Source organism: Triticum dicoccoides, chromosome 6A, assembly GCF_002162155.2.
Source record: "Triticum dicoccoides isolate Atlit2015 ecotype Zavitan chromosome 6A, WEW_v2.0, whole genome shotgun sequence".
Taxonomy (NCBI): domain Eukaryota; kingdom Viridiplantae; phylum Streptophyta; class Magnoliopsida; order Poales; family Poaceae; genus Triticum; species Triticum dicoccoides.
The window spans coordinates 497,509,614-497,516,150 of NC_041390.1; positions in this window are offsets into that span (position 1 = coordinate 497,509,614).

A 6,537-nucleotide genomic window follows, 5' to 3' on the forward strand; every position below is an offset into this window, starting at 1 on the left:
TATTAACGGCCTATTCGAATATAGCCCATTTACAGCCCGCTAACCCAAGGCCCGTTACACCCTATCCGAATTAGGCCCAGTAGCGTCATCTGGGCCATCCAATATGATTCCAGCCCGTTTTCACTTCTGGCCCATGTATGGCCCATGACGTCTTTCGGCCCATATGAGGCCCTATGTAACTCTTGGCCTACTAACGGCCTGTGGTGAAACTGGGCCGTAATGAACAGTGTATCACTTTACACCCATTAACGGCCCGTGGTGAAACTGGCCCGTAATGAACAGTGCATCACTTTATACCCATTAACGGCCCGTTATTCCGTTGGGCCATTTCCAGCCCATGTTATCTTTCGGCCTTCTTAGAGCCCATTTATTCTTGGGCTCATTTCCAGCATTCATTTACTTACGACCCGTTACTGTCATTTTCTGCTTGTGGGCCAAATTCAGCCCGTGGTTACAGTCGGCCTGTTTGTGGTCCGTTAATACGTTGGGCCGATTTCATAGCATCATCAAGTACGGCCTATTAACGATGGCCCGTTATGGTCGGCCCATGAACGGACGATTCCAACTCTAGCCCGTTTACGGCCATAATGCTGTCTGTTTGGCCCATGTTTGGCCAATCGATTATACGGCTCGTATAAGGCCCATTGATAATACGGCACGCAGAAGGCCCATTGTTTCTATGGCCCGTAGAAGGCCCATTGTTTCTACGGCCCGTAGAAGGCCCACTGTTTCTACCGCCAGTAGGAGGCCCAGTGTCACTACAGTAAATATTAGCCCATGGTTATTGTGGCCTAGTTTTAAAAAATAGGTTATTGCAGCCACTAGCTAACCGCGGAAAAAGAACTGCAATGACTACAAGCAAACAAATAAACAAGACAACAAGGAAATAGATAAGAAAGCAACTAATGCTAGGCTATCATGACTATTACACATATTACATCCACTGGGCATCAAAGTTCGCCACTAGTGCAAATATAGGGAACAAAGCAGCATATCATATACACTGGTTGTCAAAGTTGGCGACCAGCGCAAATAAACGCCGCAGCAAAACAAATCCAGAACTGAAACCACTTCAGAAGATCTCAAGAAACAATATCCTGGGTGCCCATAATGCTGGCAAGATGCTTAGCAAGCTTATTAACTTTCTCTTGTTTGGCGCTTAAATCCTCCAGCGCTTGCTGTTGCACCAGAAAATATGCATCTGAATTCTGCAGGGACTTCCTCAGTCCTTCAGCTTCCTATCGTAGCACATCTGATCGATGTCTTTCAACTTGAAGTTGAGACTCAAGAAGACGAACTGATTCAAGCAGCGAGTTCGAAGAGCTTGTGCCAGCAGTAGTGGCCAGTAACTCGAACACTACATCAAGACAGGTCTTTTGGATTCCCTCACCATCATCAAAATAGTTTTTATCAGCTTTCTTGGAGACCAACAAGGATGTCTCACTATCTTGAACCTTATCTGCATTACTTCCTTTACCATTGGATAACGCGGTACTGTTCTCCAATATTTTGTCCGCATTCTAATAGAGAAACAAGCAGACACATCACATGTTTACCATGTTGTATATGAAACTCATTTTGGTAAATGAGTGCAGTAGTAAAGTGGACAGGATAACAACATGAAACAAACATATATCTATGTACCATGGTCACTTTATGGTCTATACCATTCTAGTTTTTGTTGCCAAATCAAGATAGAGACACAGTTCAAATAATATTTGTTCAAGACAAAGCAGAACAGACAGAATATAAGGCTGGGCAACTATAGAGCAATAACAACACTTGTAATGCGCATGACATGAGAACATAACTGTTTAATCAATTGAAACTGAAATCAACATAGAGCAGGTTACAACAGCAAACCAGTTCAAGAAACAGGTTTAAAACATACCTGTTGCGCCATTGGAGTTTCAATTCCATCCTTCAAATTTGAAAATAGTTGGTATGAGTAAATACAGTCATGCAAGAGCAAAGGAGTATGAACCATAGCTACAGAACCTGACCTGAGAACAAATCTTCTTCTCCTTTAAGCGTTGAGTTGGGATTCAGAGTGGTGGTCCTCGTGCTTTGGGCACTGCAGTTCCCTTACTAACTGCTCGTGTTTGGGTGCTCTGTGGTGGAGACGGTGCTGTGTCAACTGGAACTGGGTTACTATCTACCGAGGTTGGGGTTAGAAGGGGTGTAGCTGGTTCTCTGTCCAACTGGGTAAGCGTACAATCTGCGAGAGTCTGGGTTACGTGTGGTGGATCTGGTCCTTGGGCAAGTACAACTGTGGTTCTATCTGCATCAACTGGTAGCACTATCTTTTCTGAAGACCGTGTTGTTACTCCCTTAGATACTGCCATCACGCTCTCCAATTCAAATGGCTGATAAACAAGAAAAGTTATTGAAAGTATAGACATTGTATGATAGACAGGTGCAATGGATAGTGGGGAATAAAAGAGGGCATGAAATAATTCATATTTATGTTGTCTAACCAAACAGGATAGCATGACTCAATTTCACATATATGATGGCTAACTAAACAGGATATCATGACATAATTTCACATTATGATGGCTAACTAAAAAAGATGGAAAGCCATAGTTCAAAATATAAGACTATGTAAACAGGATGACATGACATAACTATATAATGTGTTTATTAAATAGGTTCGCATGCCATAATTCACATACATTCACGGATAGAATGCCATAATTCAAAATATGATGACTGTAAACACTAAACAGGATGAGATGATATAACTATATGATGTCTTTATTAAATGCCATAATTCAGATAGATGATGTGTATGTACTATGTAAACATGATGGCATGATATAATTCAAATATATGATTTATATAGTAAGCAAGTAAGCAGATGGCAATCCATATATGATGTAAAAACTAAGCAATGCAAGACAACATGCATGACATGGGTAATATAACCCTGCCAAGTTTGAGCATAGACCTCAGGGGGAAAATAGGACTGGTCATCAGTCTCTGAATCCTCCTATGAGGAGCTCTCTGTAACCAACAAGATGTCTGCTTCAGCAGGTAGCATTGTCTGCTCTAAATACCTTGTTTTCATACCAGATACTTCCATCACCGCTTCAAATGGCTGATGCACAGGAAGAGTAGTTGAATATACAAACGTTGTCTCCAAATGGAAAACGTAATACAAAAAAATGATAGCATGATATAATTCACATACATGATGATTGGCTAAACAGCAGGGCATTGCATAATTCACATATATAATGCCTTTGCAACAAGATAGCATTGTATAATTCACATATATAATGTCTTGCAACAAGATGGCAATGCATAATTCACATATATGGTAATTAGACACTGAACAGGTGGCATTCACACAAAGCATGTCTAAACTAATCAAATGACATAGCAATGCGAGACACCATACGCACGATATGAGCAACGTAACCCTGCCAAGTTAGAGCATACACCTCGGGGGGAATAGGACTGGTCATCTGTCTCTGAATCCTCCTCTGAGGAGCTATCCATAACCAGCGAGATATGCGCTTCGTCAGATAGCATAGTCTGCTCTGAAGACCTTGTTTTCACTCCAGAATTTGCCATCACCGTGTCAAATGGCTGATGCACACGAAGAGCAGTTGAATGTAATAACATTGTTGACAAATGTAATATGTAACGAAAAAAAAGGATGGCCTGATATAATTTACATATAAGATGACTGGCTAAGCAGGATGGCATTGCAAAATTCACATATATGATTCCTGGCTAAACAAGATGGTGTTGCATAATTCACATAAATGATGAATAAACTAAACATATGGCATTCACACAAAGGATGTCTAAACTAAGCAGATGACATATTTGATGTATAAAGTAAGCAATGCAAGACACCATATGCATGATATAACCAACATCAGCATGCCAAGTTAGAGCAAAGACCTCAGGGGGTAAATAGGAGTTGTCTTCTCCTTCTGAATCCCCCTCAGAACAGATATCTTCCTCTCGGTTACAATCCGAAATGCGTGGAGGGGGCTGCCTTTGCGCCTACCATGGAGCGACGTCTGCATGAAATTTTATTGCCACACAATGCTCGTCTCTTTTGCTCTACATGTTCAGTTCCATTGTTTACAATAACTGTCATGCATAGGAATAAAACATAGTGAGATTATGTAAGGAGTGCATGCAGAAATCCAGAGTGATGGTAGCAACCTATGGATAGACCCAAAGCCAATAATAGCAGGCAGATAATGGCTTCAGTTAAAAATACAGATAATGGCTTCTTTACTGTTTGTTTCCCACCCAACATGAAACTCATAGTAGACACCGGAGATTAACCAGATAGTAGATAGATACTATTGATAGCGGCCCCGATATGTACCCCACAACCATTTAAAAACTCAAGTTTGACCATTAGTTTGGAGCTGACTCAAAGTCTAATCGGTGAACAGGTCGATAAAGTAGCATATAATATTAAGCGGTGCATAACGTAAGCAGACACGAAAGAGTGCGACCTCTCTTGCGGACCCATGTAGTCCTCGAGGTCATCTGCTCGGTTGATGATGGTAGTGTAGTTTTCATGGCTGCCAGCGGCGGGGAAGAAGATCTGAGGCGGCGAAAGACAGTCTGGAGGCCGGATCCCTGCTGTGCTGGACCCTTCTGTCGTTGGAGCAGCTGAGCTGGGGTGGACGACGGTGCAGCAGGAGCGGGACAAACCATGCAAGGTTTTCTTTGACAACTATCTGTAAGAGAAGTAATTCTGTAAGGGCTCATTTGAATTGGAGGATTACAACAATGCAGGGATAGGAAATAGACAGGAATAGGATAGGAATGCACGTGCAAAACAGAGAATTTAAAAACACAGGATTTCAACCAATCTGGGTGTTTGATTCACAACAATTGGAAGATCACAGGATGCAAAGAAGCATGGTGAGATTAAGTCAAACCACGAGAAAATGTATGGTTATAATGCTATTATGCTACTATCTCTTAGTCTTGTGCTTCATGAATAGGAATTTGAAAAGGAGGACAAGTGAAAATTAAAATTCCAACGTTTTTTCTTTCAAGGAGACACTAAAGGAACAAATCCATGTGCTCAGTGGACAATATATATAACATGTAGAGTAAAAAAAGAGATGCAACAATGTACAACCTCTTTGGCAAAGCCATGTCGATCTTAGCATGATTGGTTTGGCCGGTGAGGATGCTCCGGCTGACTTGGCTGTCGGAGGAGGGGAAGAAGATCTTAGGCGTCTATAGATGGAGCCCGAGATACTGCTCCGCTGTGATGGAGGGTTTCATCGTTGGAGCAGCTCCGGTGAGTTGTACGACGCCGAGGCTGAAGCAGGACAAAAGAGACAACGAACAACGTTAACCTGAGTGGAATTCTAATAGCATCTCCAATACATGACGTAAAATACATAACCACAAAGTGCTAGATGTAAAATACATCAGCCGCTCATCTTTGAACTTAACTGTCGAAACTGAATTTAACTGTCGAAACTGAACTTAACTATCGAAACTGAATTTAACTGTCGAAACTGAACTTAACTGTCGAAACTGAACTTAACTGTCAAAACTGAACTTTGCTGTCGAAACTGAATTTTGCTGTCGAAACTGGATGCACTAGAAAGGTGAGGCTACACGTGAGTCGACTGACTTTTTCATCTCTGGTCAGTCGATTTTGCAGCCGTTGGATACGAAATCAAGGGCATGCGGTTCATCTTCAACCTCCACCCCCCTGAGCCGGCCAAACAGCAGCCCCCCCGCCGCCCACGGTGCGCCGCCCCGCCCGCCCCGAAAACACTCCCCACCGCCGGTCCGCCGCCGCCCCGGCCATCCCTCTAGGGCCCCCCTTGCCGAGCTTTTTCTCCCGCGATCCCCACGCCACCGCCCCGCCAACGCCTCGCCACCGCCGGCGACCACCGCCCCCATCCTGAACCCTAAGATAGATAGTGGGGTACCTCTCCGGCGAGCCCCCCTTCCCGCTGCGGCTGGTTCTTCCTTCACCCCGGTGGCATCGGAGTGAAGTGTAGCTAAATCGGAGCAGCATCGCAAGCAAGAGCAAGAGCGAGAGCAGCAGTGCGAGCAAGAGCGAGAGCAGCAGTGCGAGCAAGAGCGAGAGCAGCAGTGCGAGCAAGAGCAATAGCAAGAGCAGACCAGGCAGGGGACCGAGAGCAAGAGCAGAGCAACAGCGCGAGCGAAAGCTAAAGCAGCAGCAGGTCCTACTGATGTGGACATCGCCGCCGAGGGAGCGACGCCATGGAGGAAGTGGCCGGTGACACCGCCATGGATGGAGCTGCGCCGTGTCGGCTCGGGACCGAGCACCGGCAGCACCGTGAGATTGAATCAAGAAGAAAATGTGGTGATTAGTGTACAACCTCTTTGGTGGCACCGATTAGGCCGCAGCTTCATCCGAGGAAACGGTGATGATGATGCTCTTCCAGTGGTGCAGGTGAAGACGGTAGAGTGGGAATGGAGGTGGCGCGAAAGACGAGGGGAACGTCGGGGCAGCTCCTTGGAGGTGGAGGACGGTGTGGCTGAACCGGCGGGACGATGAGAACG